Genomic DNA, 27,035 nt, shown 5'->3' with positions numbered 1-27,035 from the left:
TATTACCGGTTGATATAAACATATCTCCTATTGCTATTATCATGTCTATGGTTGCTATAAACATATATCTGGTTGCTATAAACACACTCCTGTTGCTATAAACATACCTCTGGTTGCTATAAACATTAAGCCCGTTGCTATAAGCATTCCAATGGGTATTATACACATTTCTGCAGTTACTAAAAGCATATCACCGGTTGATATAAACATATCTCCTATTGCTATTATCATGTCAATGGTTGCTATAAACATATATCTGGTTGCTATAAACACACTCCTGTTGCTATAAACATACCTCTGGTTGCTATAAACATTAAGCCCGTTGCTATAAACATTCCAATGGGTATTATACACATTTCTGCAGTTACTAAATGCAGATCACCGGTTGATATAAACATATCTCCTATTGTTATTATCATGTCTCTGGTTGGCATAAACATATATCTGGTTACTTTAAACACACTCCTGTTGCTATAAACATTCCCTGGTTGCTATAATCATTAAACCGGTTGCTATAAACATTTCACTAGGTGTTAAAACATTTCCTCAGTTACTAAATGCATATCACCGTTTGATATAAACATATCTCCTATTGTTATTATCATGTCAATGGTTGCTATAAACATATATCTGGTTGCTATAAACACACTCCTGTTGCTATAAACATACCTCTGGTTGCTATAAACATTAAGGCCGTTGCTATAAACATTCCAATGGGTATTATACACATTTCTGCAGTTACTAAAAGCATATCACCGGTTGATATAAACATATCTCCTATTGCTATTATCATGTCAATGGTTGCTATAAACATATATCTGGTTGCTATAAACACACTCCTGTTGCTATAAACATACCTCTGGTTGCTATAAACATTAAGGCCGTTGCTATAAACATTCCAATGGGTATTATACACATTTCTGCAGTTACTAAAAGCATATCACCGGTTGATATAAACATATCTCCTATTGCTATTATCATGTCAATGGTTGCTATAAACATATATCTGGTTGCTATAAACACACTCCTGTTGCTATAAACATACCTCTGGTTGCTATAAACATCAAGCCGGTTGCAATAAACATTTCACTGGTTGTTATAAATATGTTTTAAGTTACTAAATGCATATCACCGGTTGATATAAACATATCTCCTATTGTTATTATAATGTCTCTGGTTGGTATAAACATATATCTGGTTGCTATAAACACACTCCTGTTGCTATAAACATTTCCTGGTTGCTATAAACATTAAGCCAGTTGCTATAAACATTTACCTAGGTGTTAAAACATTTCCTCAGTTACTAAATGCATATCACCGTTTGATATAAACATATCTCCTATTGTTATTATCATGTCGATGGTTGCTATAAACATATATCTGGTTGCTATAAACACAATCCTGTTGCTATAAACATAACTCTGGTTGCTATAAACATTAAGCCCGTTGTTATAAACATTCCAATGGGTATTATACACATGTCTGCAGTTACTAAATGCATATCACCGGTTGATATAAACATATCTCCTATTGTTATTATCATGTCTCTGATTGGTATAAACATATATCTGGTTACTATAAACACACTCCTGTTGCTATAAACATTCCCTGGTTGCTATAAACATTAAGCCGGTTGCTATAAACATTTCACTAGGTGTTAAAACATTTCCTCAGTTACTAAATGCATATCATCGTTTGATATAAACATATCTCCTATTGTTATTTTCATGTCTCTGATTGCTATAAACATATATCTGGTTGCTATAAACACACTCATGTTGCTATAAACATACCTCTGGTTGCTATAAACATCAAGCCGGTTGCAATAAACATTTCACTGGTTGTTATAAATATTTTCTAAGTTACTAAATGCATATCACCGGTTGATATAAACATATCTCCTATTGCAATTATCATGTCTCTGGTTGCTATAAACATATATCTGGTAACTAAAAACACACTCCTGTTGCTATAAACATACCTCTGGTTGCTATAAACATTTCACTGGGTATTATACACATTTCTTCAGTTACTAAATGCATATCACCGGTTGATATAAACATATATCCTATTGTTATTATCATGTCTCTGGTTGGTATAAACATATATCTGGTTGCTATAAACACACTCCTGTTGCTATAAACATTTCCTGGTTGCTATAAACATTAAGCCGGTTGCTATAAACATTTCACTAGGTGTTAAAACATTTCCTCAGTTACTAAATGCATATCACCGTTTGATATAAACATATCTCCTATTGTTATTATCATGTCTATGGTTGCTATAAACATATATCTGGTTGCTATAAACACACTCCTGATGCTATAAACATACCTCTGGTTGCTATAAACATTAAGCCCGTTGCTATAAACATTCCAATGGGTATTATACACATTTCTGCAGTTACTAAATGCATATCACCGGTTGATATAAACATATCTCCTATTGTTATTATCATGTCTCTGGTTGGTATAAACATATATCTGGTTACTATAAACACACTCCTGTTGCTATAAACATTCCCTGGTTGCTATAAACATTAAGCCAGTTGCTATAAACATTTCACTAGGTGTTAAAACATTTCCTCAGTAACTAAATGAACATCACCGTTTGATATAAACATATCTCCTATTGTTATTATCATGTCTCTGATTGCTATAAACATATATCTGGTTGCTATAAACACACTCCTGTAGCTATAAACATACCTCTGGTTGCTATAAACATCAAGCCGGTTGCAATAAACATTTCACTGGTTGTTATAAATATTTTTAAGTTACTAAATGCATATCACCGGTTGACATAAACATATCTCCTATTGCAATTATCATGTCTCTGGTTGCTATAAACATATATCTGGTAACTATAAACACACTCCTGTTGCTATAAACATACCTCTGGTTGCTATAAACATTTCACTGGGTATTATACACATTTCTTCAGTTACTAAATGCATATCACCGGTTGATATAAACATATCTCCTATTGCTATTATCCTGTCTCTGGTTGCTATAAACATATATATGGTTGCTATAAACATACTCCTGTTGCTATAAACACACTCCTGTTGCTATAAACATACCTCTGGTTGCTATAAACATAAAGCCCATTGCTATAAACCTTCCAATGGGTATTATACACATTTCTTCAGTTACAAAAAGCATATTACCGGTTGATATAAACATATCTCCTATTGCTATTATCATGTCTATGGTTGCTATAAACATATATCTGGTTGCTATAAACACACTCCTGTTGCTATAAACATACCTCTGGTTGCTATAAACATTAAGCCCGTTGCTATAAGCATTCCAATGGGTATTATACACATTTCTGCAGTTACTAAAAGCATATCACCGGTTGATATAAACATATCTCCTATTGCTATTATCATGTCAATGGTTGCTATAAACATATATCTGGTTGCTATAAACACACTCCTGTTGCTATAAACATACCTCTGGTTGCTATAAACATTAAGCCCGTTGCTATAAACATTCCAATGGGTATTATACACATTTCTGCAGTTACTAAATGCAGATCACCGGTTGATATAAACATATCTCCTATTGTTATTATCATGTCTCTGGTTGGTATAAACAGATATCTGGTTACTATAAACACACTCCTGTTGCTATAAACATTCCCTGGTTGCTATAAACATTAAGCCAGTTGCTATAAACATTTCACTAGGTGTTAAAACATTTCCTCAGTAACTAAATGAACATCACCGTTTGATATAAACATATCTCCTATTGTTATTATCATGTCTCTGATTGCTATAAACATATATCTGGTTGCTATAAACACACTCCTGTAGCTATAAACATACCTCTGGTTGCTATAAACATCAAGCCGGTTGCAATAAACATTTCACTGGTTGTTATAAATATTTTTAAGTTACTAAATGCATATCACCGGTTGACATAAACATATCTCCTATTGCAATTATCATGTCTCTGGTTGCTATAAACATATATCTGGTAACTATAAACACACTCCTGTTGCTATAAACATTACTCTGGTTGCTATAAACATTTCACTGGGTATTATACACATTTCTTCAGTTACTAAATGCATATCACCGGTTGATATAAACATATCTCCTATTGCTATTATCCTGTCTCTGGTTGCTATAAACATATATATGGTTGCTATAAACATACTCCTGTTGCTATAAACACACTCCTGTTGCTATAAACATACCTCTGGTTGCTATAAACATAAAGCCCATTGCTATAAACCTTCCAATGGGTATTATACACATTTCTTCAGTTACAAAAAGCATATTACCGGTTGATATAAACATATCTCCTATTGCTATTATCATGTCTATGGTTGCTATAAACATATATCTGGTTGCTATAAACACACTCCTGTTGCTATAAACATACCTCTGGTTGCTATAAACATTAAGCCCGTTGCTATAAGCATTCCAATGGGTATTATACACATTTCTGCAGTTACTAAAAGCATATCACCGGTTGATATAAACATATCTCCTATTGCTATTATCATGTCAATGGTTGCTATAAACATATATCTGGTTGCTATAAACACACTCCTGTTGCTATAAACATACCTCTGGTTGCTATAAACATTAAGCCCATTGCTATAAACATTCCAATGGGTATTATACACATTTCTGCAGTTACTAAATGCAGATCACCGGTTGATATAAACATATCTCCTATTGTTATTATCATGTCTCTGGTTGGCATAAACATATATCTGGTTACTTTAAACACACTCCTGTTGCTATAAACATTCCCTGGTTGCTATAAACATTAAACCGGTTGCTATAAACATTTCACTAGGTGTTAAAACATTTCCTCAGTTACTAAATGCATATCACCGTTTGATATAAACATATCTCCTATTGTTATTATCATGTCTCTGATTGCTATAAACATATATCTGGTTGCTATAAACACACTCCTGTTGCTATAAACATACCTCTGGTTGCTATAAACATCAAGCCGGTTGCAATAAACATTTCACTGGTTGTTATAAATATGTTTTAAGTTACTAAATGCATATCACCGGTTGATATAAACATATCTCCTATTGTTATTATCATGTCTCTGGTTGGTATAAACATATATCTGGTTGCTATAAACACACTCCTGTTGCTATAAACATTTCCTGGTTGCTATAAACATTAAGCCGGTTGCTATAAACATTTACCTAGGTGTTAAAACATTTCCTCAGTTACTAAATGCATATCACCGTTTGATATAAACATATCTCCTATTGTTATTATCATGTCGATGGTTGCTATAAACATATATCTGGTTGCTATAAACACAATCCTGTTGCTATAAACATACCTCTGGTTGCTATAAACATTAAGCCCGTTGTTATAAACATTCCAATGGGTATTATACACATGTCTGCAGTTACTAAATGCATATCACCGGTTGATATAAACATATCTCCTATTGTTATTATCATGTCTCTGATTGGTATAAACATATATCTGGTTACTATAAACACACTCCTGTTGCTATAAACATTCCCTGGTTGCTATAAACATTAAGCCGGTTGCTATAAACATTTCACTAGGTGTTAAAACATTTCCTCAGTTACTAAATGCATATCACCGTTTGATATAAACATATCTCCTATTGTTATTTTCATGTCTCTGATTGCTATAAACATATATCTGGTTGCTATAAACACACGCATGTTGCTATAAACATAGCTCTGGTTGCTATAAACATCAAGCCGGTTGCAATAAACATTTCACTGGTTGTTATAAATATTTTCTAAGTTACTAAATGCATATCACCGGTTGATATAAACATATCTCCTATTGCAATTATCATGTCTCTGGTTGCTATAAACATATATCTGGTAACTAAAAACACACTCCTGTTGCTATAAACATACCTCTGGTTGCTATAAACATTTCACTGGGTATTATACACATTTCTTCAGTTACTAAATGCATATCACCGGTTGATATAAACATATCTCCTATTGCTATTATCCTGTCTCTGGTTGCTATAAACATATATCTGGTTGCTATAAACATACTCCTGTTGCTATAAACACACTCCTGTTGCTATAAACATACCTCTGGTTGCTATAAACATAAAGCCCGTTGCTATAAACTTTCCAATGGGTATTATACACATTTCTTCAGTTACAAAAAGCATAGTACCGGTTGATATAAACATATCTCCTATTGCTATTATCATGTCTATGGTTGCTATAAATATATATCTGGTTGCTATAAACACACTCCTGTTGCTATAAACATACCTCTGGTTGCTATAAACATTAAGGCCGTTGCTATAAACATTCCAATGGGTATTATACACATTTCTGCAGTTACTAAAAGCATATCACCGGTTGATATAAACATATCTCCTATTGCTATTATCATGTCAATGGTTGCTATAAACATATATCTGGTTGCTATAAACACACTCCTGTTGCTATAAACATACCTCTGGTTGCTATAAACATTAAGGCCGTTGCTATAAACATTCCAATGGGTATTATACACATTTCTGCAGTTACTAAAAGCATATCACCGGTTGATATAAACATATCTCCTATTGCTATTATCATGTCAATGGTTGCTATAAACATATATCTGGTTGCTATAAACACACTCCTGTTGCTATAAACATACCTCTGGTTGCTATAAACATCAAGCCGGTTGCAATAAACATTTCACTGGTTGTTATAAATATGTTTTAAGTTACTAAATGCATATCACCGGTTGATATAAACATATCTCCTATTGTTATTATAATGTCTCTGGTTGGTATAAACATATATCTGGTTGCTATAAACACACTCCTGTTGCTATAAACATTTCCTGGTTGCTATAAACATTAAGCCAGTTGCTATAAACATTTACCTAGGTGTTAAAACATTTCCTCAGTTACTAAATGCATATCACCGTTTGATATAAACATATCTCCTATTGTTATTATCATGTCGATGGTTGCTATAAACATATATCTGGTTGCTATAAACACAATCCTGTTGCTATAAACATAACTCTGGTTGCTATAAACATTAAGCCCGTTGTTATAAACATTCCAATGGGTATTATACACATGTCTGCAGTTACTAAATGCATATCACCGGTTGATATAAACATATCTCCTATTGTTATTATCATGTCTCTGATTGGTATAAACATATATCTGGTTACTATAAACACACTCCTGTTGCTATAAACATTCCCTGGTTGCTATAAACATTAAGCCGGTTGCTATAAACATTTCACTAGGTGTTAAAACATTTCCTCAGTTACTAAATGCATATCATCGTTTGATATAAACATATCTCCTATTGTTATTTTCATGTCTCTGATTGCTATAAACATATATCTGGTTGCTATAAACACACTCATGTTGCTATAAACATACCTCTGGTTGCTATAAACATCAAGCCGGTTGCAATAAACATTTCACTGGTTGTTATAAATATTTTCTAAGTTACTAAATGCATATCACCGGTTGATATAAACATATCTCCTATTGCAATTATCATGTCTCTGGTTGCTATAAACATATATCTGGTAACTAAAAACACACTCCTGTTGCTATAAACATACCTCTGGTTGCTATAAACATTTCACTGGGTATTATACACATTTCTTCAGTTACTAAATGCATATCACCGGTTGATATAAACATATATCCTATTGTTATTATCATGTCTCTGGTTGGTATAAACATATATCTGGTTGCTATAAACACACTCCTGTTGCTATAAACATTTCCTGGTTGCTATAAACATTAAGCCGGTTGCTATAAACATTTCACTAGGTGTTAAAACATTTCCTCAGTTACTAAATGCATATCACCGTTTGATATAAACATATCTCCTATTGTTATTATCATGTCTATGGTTGCTATAAACATATATCTGGTTGCTATAAACACACTCCTGATGCTATAAACATACCTCTGGTTGCTATAAACATTAAGCCCGTTGCTATAAACATTCCAATGGGTATTATACACATTTCTGCAGTTACTAAATGCATATCACCGGTTGATATAAACATATCTCCTATTGTTATTATCATGTCTCTGGTTGGTATAAACATATATCTGGTTACTATAAACACACTCCTGTTGCTATAAACATTCCCTGGTTGCTATAAACATTAAGCCAGTTGCTATAAACATTTCACTAGGTGTTAAAACATTTCCTCAGTAACTAAATGAACATCACCGTTTGATATAAACATATCTCCTATTGTTATTATCATGTCTCTGATTGCTATAAACATATATCTGGTTGCTATAAACACACTCCTGTAGCTATAAACATACCTCTGGTTGCTATAAACATCAAGCCGGTTGCAATAAACATTTCACTGGTTGTTATAAATATTTTTAAGTTACTAAATGCATATCACCGGTTGACATAAACATATCTCCTATTGCAATTATCATGTCTCTGGTTGCTATAAACATATATCTGGTAACTATAAACACACTCCTGTTGCTATAAACATACCTCTGGTTGCTATAAACATTTCACTGGGTATTATACACATTTCTTCAGTTACTAAATGCATATCACCGGTTGATATAAACATATCTCCTATTGCTATTATCCTGTCTCTGGTTGCTATAAACATATATATGGTTGCTATAAACATACTCCTGTTGCTATAAACACACTCCTGTTGCTATAAACATACCTCTGGTTGCTATAAACATAAAGCCCATTGCTATAAACCTTCCAATGGGTATTATACACATTTCTTCAGTTACAAAAAGCATATTACCGGTTGATATAAACATATCTCCTATTGCTATTATCATGTCTATGGTTGCTATAAACATATATCTGGTTGCTATAAACACACTCCTGTTGCTATAAACATACCTCTGGTTGCTATAAACATTAAGCCCGTTGCTATAAGCATTCCAATGGGTATTATACACATTTCTGCAGTTACTAAAAGCATATCACCGGTTGATATAAACATATCTCCTATTGCTATTATCATGTCAATGGTTGCTATAAACATATATCTGGTTGCTATAAACACACTCCTGTTGCTATAAACATACCTCTGGTTGCTATAAACATTAAGCCCGTTGCTATAAACATTCCAATGGGTATTATACACATTTCTGCAGTTACTAAATGCAGATCACCGGTTGATATAAACATATCTCCTATTGTTATTATCATGTCTCTGGTTGGTATAAACAGATATCTGGTTACTATAAACACACTCCTGTTGCTATAAACATTCCCTGGTTGCTATAAACATTAAGCCAGTTGCTATAAACATTTCACTAGGTGTTAAAACATTTCCTCAGTAACTAAATGAACATCACCGTTTGATATAAACATATCTCCTATTGTTATTATCATGTCTCTGATTGCTATAAACATATATCTGGTTGCTATAAACACACTCCTGTAGCTATAAACATACCTCTGGTTGCTATAAACATCAAGCCGGTTGCAATAAACATTTCACTGGTTGTTATAAATATTTTTAAGTTACTAAATGCATATCACCGGTTGACATAAACATATCTCCTATTGCAATTATCATGTCTCTGGTTGCTATAAACATATATCTGGTAACTATAAACACACTCCTGTTGCTATAAACATACCTCTGGTTGCTATAAACATTTCACTGGGTATTATACACATTTCTTCAGTTACTAAATGCATATCACCGGTTGATATAAACATATCTCCTATTGCTATTATCCTGTCTCTGGTTGCTATAAACATATATATGGTTGCTATAAACATACTCCTGTTGCTATAAACACACTCCTGTTGCTATAAACATACCTCTGGTTGCTATAAACATAAAGCCCATTGCTATAAACCTTCCAATGGGTATTATACACATTTCTTCAGTTACAAAAAGCATATTACCGGTTGATATAAACATATCTCCTATTGCTATTATCATGTCTATGGTTGCTATAAACATATATCTGGTTGCTATAAACACACTCCTGTTGCTATAAACATACCTCTGGTTGCTATAAACATTAAGCCCGTTGCTATAAGCATTCCAATGGGTATTATACACATTTCTGCAGTTACTAAAAGCATATCACCGGTTGATATAAACATATCTCCTATTGCTATTATCATGTCAATGGTTGCTATAAACATATATCTGGTTGCTATAAACACACTCCTGTTGCTATAAACATACCTTTGGTTGCTATAAACATTAAGCCCGTTGCTATAAACATTCCAATGGGTATTATACACATTTCTGCAGTTACTAAATGCAGATCACCGGTTGATATAAACATATCTCCTATTGTTATTATCATGTCTCTGGTTGGTATAAACATATATCTGGTTACTATAAACACACTCCTGTTGCTATAAACATTCCCTGGTTGCTATAAACATTAAGCCAGTTGCTATAAACATTTCACTAGGTGTTAAAACATTTCCTCAGTAACTAAATGAACATCACCGTTTGATATAAACATATCTCCTATTGTTATTATCATGTCTCTGATTGCTATAAACATATATCTGGTTGCTATAAACACACTCCTGTAGCTATAAACATACCTCTGGTTGCTATAAACATCAAGCCGGTTGCAATAAACATTTCACTGGTTGTTATAAATATTTTTAAGTTACTAAATGCATATCACCGGTTGACATAAACATATCTCCTATTGCAATTATCATGTCTCTGGTTGCTATAAACATATATCTGGTAACTATAAACACACTCCTGTTGCTATAAACATTACTCTGGTTGCTATAAACATTTCACTGGGTATTATACACATTTCTTCAGTTACTAAATGCATATAACCGGTTGATATAAACATATCTCCTATTGCTATTATCCTGTCTCTGGTTGCTATAAACATATATATGGTTGCTATAAACATACTCCTGTTGCTATAAACACACTCCTGTTGCTATAAACATACCTCTGGTTGCTATAAACATAAAGCCCATTGCTATAAACCTTCCAATGGGTATTATACACATTTCTTCAGTTACAAAAAGCATATTACCGGTTGATATAAACATATCTCCTATTGCTATTATCATGTCTATGGTTGCTATAAACATATATCTGGTTGCTATAAACACACTCCTGTTGCTATAAACATACCTCTGGTTGCTATAAACATTAAGCCCGTTGCTATAAGCATTCCAATGGGTATTATACACATTTCTGCAGTTACTAAAAGCATATCACCGGTTGATATAAACATATCTCCTATTGCTATTATCATGTCAATGGTTGCTATAAACATATATCTGGTTGCTATAAACACACTCCTGTTGCTATAAACATACCTCTGGTTGCTATAAACATTAAGCCCGTTGCTATAAACATTCCAATGGGTATTATACACATTTCTGCAGTTACTAAATGCAGATCACCGGTTGATATAAACATATCTCCTATTGTTATTATCATGTCTCTGGTTGGCATAAACATATATCTGGTTACTTTAAACACACTCCTGTTGCTATAAACATTCCCTGGTTGCTATAAACATTAAACCGGTTGCTATAAACATTTCACTAGGTGTTAAAACATTTCCTCAGTTACTAAATGCATATCACTGTTTGATATAAACGGATCTCCTATTGTTATTATCATGTCTCTGATTGCTATAAACATATATCTGGTTGCTATAAACACACTCCTGTTGCTATAAACATACCTCTGGTTGCTATAAACATTAAGGCCGTTGCTATAAACATTCCAATGGGTATTATACACATTTCTGCAGTTACTAAAAGCATATCACCGGTTGATATAAACATATCTCCTATTGCTATTATCATGTCAATGGTTGCTATAAACATATATCTGGTTGCTATAAACACACTCCTGTTGCTATAAACATACCTCTGGTTGCTATAAACATCAAGCCGGTTGCAATAAACATTTCACTGGTTGTTATAAATATGTTTTAAGTTACTAAATGCATATCACCGGTTGATATAAACATATCTCCTATTGTTATTATCATGTCTCTGGTTGGTATAAACATATATCTGGTTGCTATAAACACACTCCTGTTGCTATAAACATTTCCTGGTTGCTATAAACATTAAGCCGGTTGCTATAAACATTTACCTAGGTGTTAAAACATTTCCTCAGTTACTAAATGCATATCACCGTTTGATATAAACATATCTCCTATTGTTATTATCATGTCGATGGTTGCTATAAACATATATCTGGTTGCTATAAACACAATCCTGTTGCTATAAACATACCTCTGGTTGCTATAAACATTAAGCCCGTTGTTATAAACATTCCAATGGGTATTATACACATGTCTGCAGTTACTAAATGCATATCACCGGTTGATATAAACATATCTCCTATTGTTATTATCATGTCTCTGATTGGTATAAACATATATCTGGTTACTATAAACACACTCCTGTTGCTATAAACATTCCCTGGTTGCTATAAACATTAAGCCGGTTGCTATAAACATTTCACTAGGTGTTAAAACATTTCCTCAGTTACTAAATGCATATCACCGTTTGATATAAACATATCTCCTATTGTTATTTTCATGTCTCTGATTGCTATAAACATATATCTGGTTGCTATAAACACACGCATGTTGCTATAAACATAGCTCTGGTTGCTATAAACATCAAGCCGGTTGCAATAAACATTTCACTGGTTGTTATAAATATTTTCTAAGTTACTAAATGCATATCACCGGTTGATATAAACATATCTCCTATTGCAATTATCATGTCTCTGGTTGCTATAAACATATATCTGGTAACTAAAAACACACTCCTGTTGCTATAAACATACCTCTGGTTGCTATAAACATTTCACTGGGTATTATACACATTTCTTCAGTTACTAAATGCATATCACCGGTTGATATAAACATATCTCCTATTGCTATTATCCTGTCTCTGGTTGCTATAAACATATATCTGGTTGCTATAAACATACTCCTGTTGCTATAAACACACTCCTGTTGCTATAAACATACCTCTGGTTGCTATAAACATAAAGCCCGTTGCTATAAACTTTCCAATGGGTATTATACACATTTCTTCAGTTACAAAAAGCATAGTACCGGTTGATATAAACATATCTCCTATTGCTATTATCATGTCTATGGTTGCTATAAATATATATCTGGTTGCTATAAACACACTCCTGTTGCTATAAACATACCTCTGGTTGCTATAAACATTAAGGCCGTTGCTATAAACATTCCAATGGGTATTATACACATTTCTGCAGTTACTAAAAGCATATCACCGGTTGATATAAACATATCTCCTATTGCTATTATCATGTCAATGGTTGCTATAAATATATATCTGGTTGCTATAAACACACTCCTGTTTCTATAAACATACCTCTGGTTGCTATAAACATCAAGCCGGTTGCAATAAACATTTCACTGGTTGTTATAAATATTTTTTAAGTTACTAAATGCATATCACCGGTTGATATAAACATATCTCCTATTGTTATTATCATGTCTCTGGTTGGTATAAACATATATCTGGTTGCTATAAACACACTCCTGTTGCTATAAACATTTCCTGGTTGCTATAAACATTAAGCCGGTTGCTATAAACATTTCACTAGGTGTTAAAACATTTCCTCAGTTACTAAATGCATATCACCGTTTGATATAAACATATCTCCTATTGTTATTATCATGTCTATGGTTGCTATAAACATATATCTGGTTGCTATAAACACACTCCTGATGCTATAAACATACCTCTGGTTGCTATAAACATTAAGCCCGTTGCTATAAACATTCCAATGGGTATTATACACATTTCTGCAGTTACTAAATGCATATCACCGGTTGATATAAACATATCTCCTATTGTTATTATCATGTCTCTGGTTGGTATAAACATATATCTGGTTACTATAAACACACTCCTGTTGCTATAAACATTCCCTGGTTGCTATAAACATTAAGCCAGTTGCTATAAACATTTCACTAGGTGTTAAAACATTTCCTCAGTAACTAAATGAACATCACCGTTTGATATAAACATATCTCCTATTGTTATTATCATGTCTCTGATTGCTATAAACATATATCTGGTTGCTATAAACACACTCCTGTAGCTATAAACATACCTCTGGTTGCTATAAACATCAAGCCGGTTGCAATAAACATTTCACTGGTTGTTATAAATATTTTTAAGTTACTAAATGCATATCACCGGTTGACATAAACATATCTCCTATTGCAATTATCATGTCTCTGGTTGCTATAAACATATATCTGGTAACTATAAACACACTCCTGTTGCTATAAACATACCTCTGGTTGCTATAAACATTTCACTGGGTATTATACACATTTCTTCAGTTACTAAATGCATATCACCGGTTGATATAAACATATCTCCTATTGCTATTATCCTGTCTCTGGTTGCTATAAACATATATATGGTTGCTATAAACATACTCATGTTGCTATAAACACACTCCTGTTGCTATAAACATACCTCTGGTTGCTATAAACATAAAGCCCATTGCTATAAACCTTCCAATGGGTATTATACACATTTCTTCAGTTACAAAAAGCATATTACCGGTTGATATAAACATATCTCCTATTGCTATTATCATGTCTATGGTTGCTATAAACATATATCTGGTTGCTATAAACACACTCCTGTTGCTATAAACATACATCTGGTTGCTATAAACATTAAGCCCGTTGCTATAAGCATTCCAATGGGTATTATACACATTTCTGCAGTTACTAAAAGCATATCACCGGTTGATATAAACATATCTCCTATTGCTATTATCATGTCAATGGTTGCTATAAACATATATCTGGTTGCTATAAACACACTCCTGTTGCTATAAACATACCTCTGGTTGCTATAAACATTAAGCCCGTTGCTATAAACATTCCAATGGGTATTATACACATTTCTGCAGTTACTAAATGCAGATCACCGGTTGATATAAACATATCTCCTATTGTTATTATCATGTCTCTGGTTGGCATAAACATATATCTGGTTACTTTAAACACACTCCTGTTGCTATAAACATTCCCTGGTTGCTATAAACATTAAACCGGTTGCTATAAACATTTCACTAGGTGTTAAAACATTTCCTCAGTTACTAAATGCATATCACCGTTTGATATAAACATATCTCCTATTGTTATTATCATGTCTCTGATTGCTATAAACATATATCTGGTTGCTATAAACACACTCCTGTTGCTATAAACATACCTCTGGTTGCTATAAACATTAAGGCCGTTGCTATAAACATTCCAATGGGTATTATACACATTTCTGCAGTTACTAAAAGCATATCACCGGTTGATATAAACATATCTCCTATTGCTATTATCATGTCAATGGTTGCTATAAACATATATCTGGTTGCTATAAACACACTCATGTTGCTATAAACATACCTCTGGTTGCTATAAACATCAAGCCGGTTGCAATAAACATTTCACTGGTTGTTATAAATATGTTTTAAGTTACTAAATGCATATCACCGGTTGATATAAACATATCTCCTATTGTTATTATAATGTCTCTGGTTGGTATAAACATATATCTGGTTGCTATAAACACACTCCTGTTGCTATAAACATTTCCTGGTTGCTATAAACATTAAGCCAGTTGCTATAAACATTTACCTAGGTGTTAAAACATTTCCTCAGTTACTAAATGCATATCACCGTTTGATATAAACATATCTCCTATTGTTATTATCATGTCGATGGTTGCTATAAACATATATCTGGTAACTATAAACACACTCCTGTTGCTATAAACATACCTCTGGTTGCTATAAACATTTCACTGGGTATTATACAAATTTCTTCAGTTACTAAATGCACATCACCGTTTGATATAAACATATCTCCTATTGCTATTATCCTGTCTCTGGTTGCTATAAACATATATATGGTTGCTATAAACATACTCCTGTTGCTATAAACACACTCCTGTTGCTATAAACATACCTCTGGTTGCTATAAATAATTTCACTGGGTATTATACACATTTCTTCAGTTACTAAATGCATATCACCGGTTGATATAAACATATCTCCTATTGCTATTATCCTGTCTCTGGTTGCTATAAACATATATATGGTTGCTATAAACATACTCATGTTGCTATAAACACACTCCTGTTGCTATAAACATACCTCTGGTTGCTATAAACATAAAGCCCATTGCTATAAACCTTCCAATGGGTATTATACACATTTCTTCAGTTACAAAAAGCATATTACCGGTTGATATAAACATATCTCCTATTGCTATTATCATGTCTATGGTTGCTATAAACATATATCTGGTTGCTATAAACACACTCCTGTTGCTATAAACATACATCTGGTTGCTATAAACATTAAGCCCGTTGCTATAAGCATTCCAATGGGTATTATACACATTTCTGCAGTTACTAAAAGCATATCACCGGTTGATATAAACATATCTCCTATTGCTATTATCATGTCAATGGTTGCTATAAACATATATCTGGTTGCTATAAACACACTCCTGTTGCTATAAACATACCTCTGGTTGCTATAAACATTAAGCCCATTGCTATAAACATTCCAATGGGTATTATACACATTTCTGCAGTTACTAAATGCAGATCACCGGTTGATATAAACATATCTCCTATTGTTATTATCATGTCTCTGGTTGGCATAAACATATATCTGGTTACTTTAAACACACTCCTGTTGCTATAAACATTCCCTGGTTGCTATAAACATTAAACCGGTTGCTATAAACATTTCACTAGGTGTTAAAACATTTCCTCAGTTACTAAATGCATATCACCGTTTGATATAAACATATCTCCTATTGTTATTATCATGTCTCTGATTGCTATAAACATATATCTGGTTGCTATAAACACACTCCTGTTGCTATAAACATACCTCTGGTTGCTATAAACATTAAGGCCGTTGCTATAAACATTCCAATGGGTATTATACACATTTCTGCAGTTACTAAAAGCATATCACCGGTTGATATAAACATATCTCCTATTGCTATTATCATGTCAATGGTTGCTATAAACATATATCTGGTTGCTATAAACACACTCCTGTTGCTATAAACATACCTCTGGTTGCTATAAACATCAAGCCGGTTGCAATAAACATTTCACTGGTTGTTATAAATATGTTTTAAGTTACTAAATGCATATCACCGGTTGATATAAACATATCTCCTATTGTTATTATAATGTCTCTGGTTGGTATAAACATATATCTGGTTGCTATAAACACACTCCTGTTGCTATAAACATTTCCTGGTTGCTATAAACATTAAGCCAGTTGCTATAAACATTTACCTAGGTGTTAAAACATTTCCTCAGTTACTAAATGCATATCACCGTTTGATATAAACATATCTCCTATTGTTATTATCATGTCGATGGTTGCTATAAACATATATCTGGTTGCTATAAACACAATCCTGTTGCTATAAACATAACTCTGGTTGCTATAAACATTAAGCCCGTTGTTATAAACATTCCAATGGGTATTATACACATGTCTGCAGTTACTAAATGCATATCACCGGTTGATATAAACATATCTCCTATTGTTATTATCATGTCTCTGATTGGTATAAACATATATCTGGTTACTATAAACACACTCCTGTTGCTATAAACATTCCCTGGTTGCTATAAACATTAAGCCGGTTGCTATAAACATTTCACTAGGTGTTAAAACATTTCCTCAGTTACTAAATGCATATCACCGTTTGATATAAACATATCTCCTATTGTTATTTTCATGTCTCTGATTGCTATAAACATATATCTGGTTGCTATAAACACACTCATGTTGCTATAAACATACCTCTGGTTGCTATAAACATCAAGCCGGTTGCAATAAACATTTCACTGGTTGTTATAAATATTTTCTAAGTTACTAAATGCATATCACCGGTTGATATAAACATATCTCCTATTGCAATTATCATGTCTCTGGTTGCTATAAACATATATCTGGTAACTAAAAACACACTGCTGTTGCTATAAACATACCTCTGGTTGCTATAAACATTTCACTGGGTATTATACACATTTCTTCAGTTACTAAATGCATATCACCGGTTGATATAAACATATCTCCTATTGTTATTATCATGTCTCTGGTTGGTATAAACATATATCTGGTTGCTATAAACACACTCCTGTTGCTATAAACATTTCCTGGTTGCTATAAACATTAAGCCGGTTGCTATAAACATTTCACTAGGTGTTAAAACATTTCCTCAGTTACTAAATGCATATCACCGTTTGATATAAACATATCTCCTATTGTTATTATCATGTCTATGGTTGCTATAAACATATATCTGGTTGCTATAAACACACTCCTGATGCTATAAACATACCTCTGGTTGCTATAAACATTAAGCCCGTTGCTATAAACATTCCAATGGGTATTATACACATTTCTGCAGTTACTAAATGCATATCACCGGTTGATATAAACATATCTCCTATTGTTATTATCATGTCTCTGGTTGGTATAAACATATATCTGGTTACTATAAACACACTCCTGTTGCTATAAACATTCCCTGGTTGCTATAAACATTAAGCCAGTTGCTATAAACATTTCACTAGGTGTTAAAACATTTCCTCAGTAACTAAATGAACATCACCGTTTGATATAAACATATCTCCTATTGTTATTATCATGTCTCTGATTGCTATAAACATATATCTGGTTGCTATAAACACACTCCTGTAGCTATAAACATACCTCTGGTTGCTATAAACATCAAGCCGGTTGCAATAAACATTTCACTGGTTGTTATAAATATTTTTAAGTTACTAAATGCATATCACCGGTTGACATAAACATATCTCCTATTGCAATTATCATGTCTCTGGTTGCTATAAACATATATCTGGTAACTATAAACACACTCCTGTTGCTATAAATATACCTCTGGTTGCTATAAACATTTCACTGGGTATTATACACATTTCTTCAGTTACTAAATGCATATCACCGGTTGATATAAACATATCTCCTATTGCTATTATCCTGTCTCTGGTTGCTATAAACATATATATGGTTGCTATAAACATACTCCTGTTGCTATAAACACACTCCTGTTGCTATAAACATACCTCTGGTTGCTATAAACATAAAGCCCATTGCTATAAACCTTCCAATGGGTATTATACACATTTCTTCAGTTACAAAAAGCATATTACCGGTTGATATAAACATATCTCCTATTGCTATTATCATGTCTATGGTTGCTATAAACATATATCTGGTTGCTATAAACACACTCCTGTTGCTATAAACATACCTCTGGTTGCTATAAACATTAAGCCCGTTGCTATAAGCATTCCAATGGGTATTATACACATTTCTGCAGTTACTAAAAGCATATCACCGGTTGATATAAACATATCTCCTATTGCTATTATCATGTCAATGGTTGCTATAAACATATATCTGGTTGCTATAAACACACTCCTGTTGCTATAAACATACCTCTGGTTGCTATAAACATTAAGCCCGTTGCTATAAACATTCCAATGGGTATTATACACATTTCTGCAGTTACTAAATGCAGATCACCGGTTGATATAAACATATCTCCTATTGTTATTATCATGTCTCTGGTTGGCATAAACATATATCTGGTTACTTTAAACACACTCCTGTTGCTATAAACATTCCCTGGTTGCTATAAACATTAAACCGGTTGCTATAAACATTTCACTAGGTGTTAAAACATTTCCTCAGTTACTAAATGCATATCACCGTTTGATATAAACATATCTCCTATTGTTATTATCATGTCTCTGATTGCTATAAACATATATCTGGTTGCTATAAACACACTCCTGTTGCTATAAACATACCTCTGGTTGCTATAAACATTAAGGCCGTTGCTATAAACATTCCAATGGGTATTATACACATTTCTGCAGTTACTAAAAGCATATCACCGGTTGATATAAACATATCTCCTATTGCTATTATCATGTCAATGGTTGCTATAAACATATATCTGGTTGCTATAAACACACTCCTGTTGCTATAAACATACCTCTGGTTGCTATAAACATCAAGCCGGTTGCAATAAACATTTCACTGGTTGTTATAAATATGTTTTAAGTTACTAAATGCATATCACCGGTTGATATAAACATATCTCCTATTGTTATTATAATGTCTCTGGTTGGTATAAACATATATCTGGTTGCTATAAACACACTCCTGTTGCTATAAACATTTCCTGGTTGCTATAAACATTAAGCCAGTTGCTATAAACATTTACCTAGGTGTTAAAACATTTCCTCAGTTACTAAATGCATATCACCGTTTGATATAAACATATCTCCTATTGTTATTATCATGTCGATGGTTGCTATAAACATATATCTGGTTGCTATAAACACAATCCTGTTGCTATAAACATAACTCTGGTTGCTATAAACATTAAGCCCGTTGTTATAAACATTCCAATGGGTATTATACACATGTCTGCAGTTACTAAATGCATATCACCGGTTGATATAAACATATCTCCTATTGTTATTATCATGTCTCTGATTGGTATAAACATATATCTGGTTACTATAAACACACTCCTGTTGCTATAAACATTCCCTGGTTGCTATAAACATTAAGCCGGTTGCTATAAACATTTCACTAGGTGTTAAAACATTTCCTCAGTTACTAAATGCATATCACCGTTTGATATAAACATATCTCCTATTGTTATTTTCATGTCTCTGATTGCTATAAACATATATCTGGTTGCTATAAACACACTCATGTTGCTATAAACATACCTCTGGTTGCTATAAACATCAAGCCGGTTGCAATAAACATTTCACTGGTTGTTATAAATATTTTCTAAGTTACTAAATGCATATCACCGGTTGATATAAACATATCTCCTATTGCAATTATCATGTCTCTGGTTGCTATAAACATATATCTGGTAACTAAAAACACACTCCTGTTGCTATAAACATACCTCTGGTTGCTATAAACATTTCACTGGGTATTATACACATTTCTTCAGTTACTAAATGCATATCACCGTTTGATATAAACATATCTCCTATTGTTATTATCATGTCTATGGTTGCTATAAACATATATCTGGTTGCTATAAACACACTCCTGATGCTATAAACATACCTCTGGTTGCTATAAACATTAAGCCCGTTGCTATAAACATTCCAATGGGTATTATACACATTTCTGCAGTTACTAAATGCATATCACCGGTTGATATAAACATATCTCCTATTGTTATTATAATGTCTCTGGTTGGTATAAACATATATCTGGTTACTATAAACACACTCCTGTTGCTATAAACATTCCCTGGTTGCTATAAACATTAAGCCAGTTGCTATAAACATTTCACTAGGTGTTAAAACATTTCCTCAGTAACTAAATGAACATCACCGTTTGATATAAACATATCTCCTATTGTTATTATCATGTCTCTGATTGCTATAAACATATATCTGGTTGCTATAAACACACTCCTGTAGCTATAAACATACCTCTGGTTGCTATAAACATCAAGCCGGTTGCAATAAACATTTCACTGGTTGTTATAAATATTTTTAAGTTACTAAATGCATATCACCGGTTGACATAAACATATCTCCTATTGCAATTATCATGTCTCTGGTTGCTATAAACATATATCTGGTAACTATAAACACACTCCTGTTGCTATAAATATACCTCTGGTTGCTATAAACATTTCACTGGGTATTATACACATTTCTTCAGTTACTAAATGCATATCACCGGTTGATATAAACATATCTCCTATTGCTATTATCCTGTCTCTGGTTGCTATAAACATATATATGGTTGCTATAAACATACTCCTGTTGCTATAAACACACTCCTGTTGCTATAAACATACCTCTGGTTGCTATAAACATAAAGCCCATTGCTATAAACCTTCCAATGGGTATTATACACATTTCTTCAGTTACAAAAAGCATATTACCGGTTGATATAAACATATCTCCTATTGCTATTATCATGTCTATGGTTGCTATAAACATATATCTGGTTGCTATAAACACACTCCTGTTGCTATAAACATACCTCTGGTTGCTATAAACATTAAGCCCGTTGCTATAAGCATTCCAATGGGTATTATACACATTTCTGCAGTTACTAAAAGCATATCACCGGTTGATATAAACATATCTCCTATTGCTATTATCATGTCAATGGTTGCTATAAACATATATCTGGTTGCTATAAACACACTCCTGTTGCTATAAACATACCTCTGGTTGCTATAAACATTAAGCCCGTTGCTATAAACATTCCAATGGGTATTATACACATTTCTGCAGTTACTAAATGCAGATCACCGGTTGATATAAACATATCTCCTATTGTTATTATCATGTCTCTGGTTGGCATAAACATATATCTGGTTACTTTAAACACACTCCTGTTGCTATAAACATTCCCTGGTTGCTATAAACATTAAACCGGTTGCTATAAACATTTCACTAGGTGTTAAAACATTTCCTCAGTTACTAAATGCATATCACCGTTTGATATAAACATATCTCCTATTGTTATTATCATGTCTCTGATTGCTATAAACATATATCTGGTTGCTATAAACACACTCCTGTTGCTATAAACATACCTCTGGTTGCTATAAACATTAAGGCCGTTGCTATAAACATTCCAATGGGTATTATACACATTTCTGCAGTTACTAAAAGCATATCACCGGTTGATATAAACATATCTCCTATTGCTATTATCATGTCAATGGTTGCTATAAACATATATCTGGTTGCTATAAACACACTCCTGTTGCTATAAACATACCTCTGGTTGCTATAAACATCAAGCCGGTTGCAATAAACATTTCACTGGTTGTTATAAATATGTTTTAAGTTACTAAATGCATATCACCGGTTGATATAAACATATCTCCTATTGTTATTATAATGTCTCTGGTTGGTATAAACATATATCTGGTTGCTATAAACACACTCCTGTTGCTATAAACATTTCCTGGTTGCTATAAACATTAAGCCAGTTGCTATAAACATTTACCTAGGTGTTAAAACATTTCCTCAGTTACTAAATGCATATCACCGTTTGATATAAACATATCTCCTATTGTTATTATCATGTCGATGGTTGCTATAAACATATATCTGGTTGCTATAAACACAATCCTGTTGCTATAAACATACCTCTGGTTGCTATAAACATTAAGCCCGTTGTTATAAACATTCCAATGGGTATTATACACATGTCTGCAGTTACTAAATGCATATCACCGGTTGATATAAACATATCTCCTATTGTTATTATCATGTCTCTGATTGGTATAAACATATATCTGGTTACTATAAACACACTCCTGTTGCTATAAACATTCCCTGGTTGCTATAAACATTAAGCCGGTTGCTATAAACATTTCACTAGGTGTTAAAACATTTCCTCAGTTACTAAATGCATATCACCGTTTGATATAAACATATCTCCTATTGTTATTTTCATGTCTCTGATTGCTATAAACATATATCTGGTTGCTATAAACACACTCATGTTGCTATAAACATACCTCTGGTTGCTATAAACATCAAGCCGGTTGCAATAAACATTTCACTGGTTGTTATAAATATTTTCTAAGTTACTAAATGCATATCACCGGTTGATATAAACATATCTCCTATTGCAATTATCATGTCTCTGGTTGCTATAAACATATATCTGGTAACTAAAAACACACTCCTGTTGCTATAAACATACCTCTGGTTGCTATAAACATTTCACTGGGTATTATACACATTTCTTCAGTTACTAAATGCATATCACCGTTTGATATAAACATATCTCCTATTGTTATTATCATGTCTATGGTTGCTATAAACATATATCTGGTTGCTATAAACACACTCCTGATGCTATAAACATACCTCTGGTTGCTATAAACATTAAGCCCGTTGCTATAAACATTCCAATGGGTATTATACACATCTCTGCAGTTACTAAATGCATATCACCGGTTGATATAAACATATCTCCTATTGTTATTATCATGTCTCTGGTTGGTATAAACATATATCTGGTTACTATAAACACACTCCTGTTGCTATAAACATTCCCTGGTTGCTATAAACATTAAGCCAGTTGCTATAAACATTTCACTAGGTGTTAAAACATTTCCTCAGTAACTAAATGAACATCACCGTTTGATATAAACATATCTCCTATTGTTATTATCATGTCTCTGATTGCTATAAACATATATCTGGTTGCTATAAACACACTCCTGTAGCTATAAACATACCTCTGGTTGCTATAAACATCAAGCCGGTTGCAATAAACATTTCACTGGTTGTTATAAATATTTTTAAGTTACTAAATGCATATCACCGGTTGACATAAACATATCTCCTATTGCAATTATCATGTCTCTGGTTGCTATAAACATATATCTGGTAACTATAAACACACTCCTGTTGCTATAAACATACCTCTGGTTGCTATAAACATTTCACTGGGTATTATACACATTTCTTCAGTTACTACATGCATATCACCGGTTGATATAAACATATCTCCTATTGCTATTATCCTGTCTCTGGTTGCTATAAACATATATATGGTTGCTATAAACATACTCCTGTTGCTATAAACACACTCCTGTTGCTATAAACATACCTCTGGTTGCTATAAACATAAAGCCCATTGCTATAAACCTTCCAATGGGTATTATACACATTTCTTCAGTTACAAAAAGCATATTACCGGTTGATATAAACATATCTCCTATTGCTATTATCATGTCTATGGTTGCTATAAACATATATCTGGTTGCTATAAACACACTCCTGTTGCTATAAACATACCTCTGGTTGCTATAAACATTAAGCCCGTTGCTATAAGCATTCCAATGGGTATTATACACATTTCTGCAGTTACTAAAAGCATATCACCGGTTGATATAAACATATCTCCTATTGCTATTATCATGTCAATGGTTGCTATAAACATATATCTGGTTGCTATAAACACACTCCTGTTGCTATAAACATTCCCTGGTTGCTATAAACATTAAGCCAGTTGCTATAAACATTTCACTAGGTGTTAAAACATTTCCTCAGTAACTAAATGAACATCACCGTTTGATATAAACATATCTCCTATTGTTATTATCATGTCTCTGATTGCTATAAACATATATCTGGTTGCTATAAACACACTCCTGTAGCTATAAACATACCTCTGGTTGCTATAAACATCAAGCCGGTTGCAATAAACATTTCACTGGTTGTTATAAATATTTTTAAGTTACTAAATGCATATCACCGGTTGACATAAACATATCTCCTATTGCAATTATCATGTCTCTGGTTGCTATAAACATATATCTGGTAACTATAAACACACTCCTGTTGCTATAAACATTACTCTGGTTGCTATAAACATTTCACTGGGTATTATACACATTTCTTCAGTTACTAAATGCATATCACCGGTTGATATAAACATATCTCCTATTGCTATTATCCTGTCTCTGGTTGCTATAAACATATATCTGGTTGCTATAAACATACTCCTGTTGCTATAAACACACTCCTGTTGCTATAAACATACCTCTGGTTGCTATTAACATAAAGCCCGTTGCTATAAACTTTCCAATGGGTATTATACACATTTCTTCAGTTACAAAAAGCATAGTACCGGTTGATATAAACATATCTCCTATTGCTATTATCATTTTTATGGTTGCTATAAATATATATCTGGTTGCTATAAACACACTCCTGTTGCTATAAACATACCTCTGGTTGCTATAAACATTAAGGCCGTTGCTATAAACATTCCAATGGGTATTATACACATTTCTGCAGTTACTAAAAGCATATCACCGGTTGATATAAACATATCTCCTATTGCTATTATCATGTCAATGGTTGCTATAAATATATATCTGGTTGCTATAAACACACTCCTGTTGCTATAAACATACCTCTGGTTGCTATAAACATCAAGCCGGTTGCAATAAACATTTCACTGGTTGTTATAAATATTTCTTAAGTTACTAAATGCATATCACCGGTTGATATAAACATATCTCCTATTGTTATTATCATGTCTCTGGTTGGTATAAACATATATCTGGTTGCTATAAACACACTCCTGTTGCTATAAACATTTCCTGGTTGCTATAAACATTAAGCCGGTTGCTATAAACATTTAACTAGGTGTTAAAACATTTCCTCAGTTACTAAATGCATATCACCGTTTGATATAAACATATCTCCTATTGTTATTATCATGTCTATGGTTGCTATAAACATATATCTGGTTGCTATAAACACACTAATGTTGCTATAAACATACCTCTGGTTGCTATAAACATTAAGCCCGTTGCTATAAACATTCCAATGGGTATTATACACATTTCTGCAGTTACTAAATGCATATCACCGGTTGATATAAACATATCTCCTATTGTTATTATCATGTCTCTGGTTGGTATAAACATATATCTGGTTACTATAAACACACTCCTGTTGCTATAAACATTCCCTGGTTGCTATAAACATTAAGCCGGTTGCTATAAACATTTCACTAGGTGTTAAAACATTTCCTCAGTAACTAAATGCACATCACCGTTTGATATAAACATATCTCCTATTGTTATTATCATGTCTCTGATTGCTATAAACATATATCTGGTTACTATAAACACACTCCTGTAGCTATAAACATACCTCTGGTTGCTATAAACATCAAGCCGGTTGCAATAAACATTCCACTGGTTGTTATAAATATTTTTAAGTTACTAAATGCATATCACCGGTTGATATAAACATATCTCCTATTGCAATTATCATGTCTCTGGTTGCTATAAACATATATCTGGTAACTATAAACACACTCCTGTTGCTATAAACATACCTCTGGTTGCTATAAACATTTCACTGGGTATTATACACATTTCTTCAGTTACTAAATGCAT

The sequence above is a fragment of the Pelobates fuscus genome, chromosome 10 (genome assembly GCF_036172605.1).
Source record: "Pelobates fuscus isolate aPelFus1 chromosome 10, aPelFus1.pri, whole genome shotgun sequence".
Lineage (NCBI taxonomy): Eukaryota > Metazoa > Chordata > Amphibia > Anura > Pelobatidae > Pelobates > Pelobates fuscus.
Note: the sequence above shows the minus strand (reverse complement) of the source record.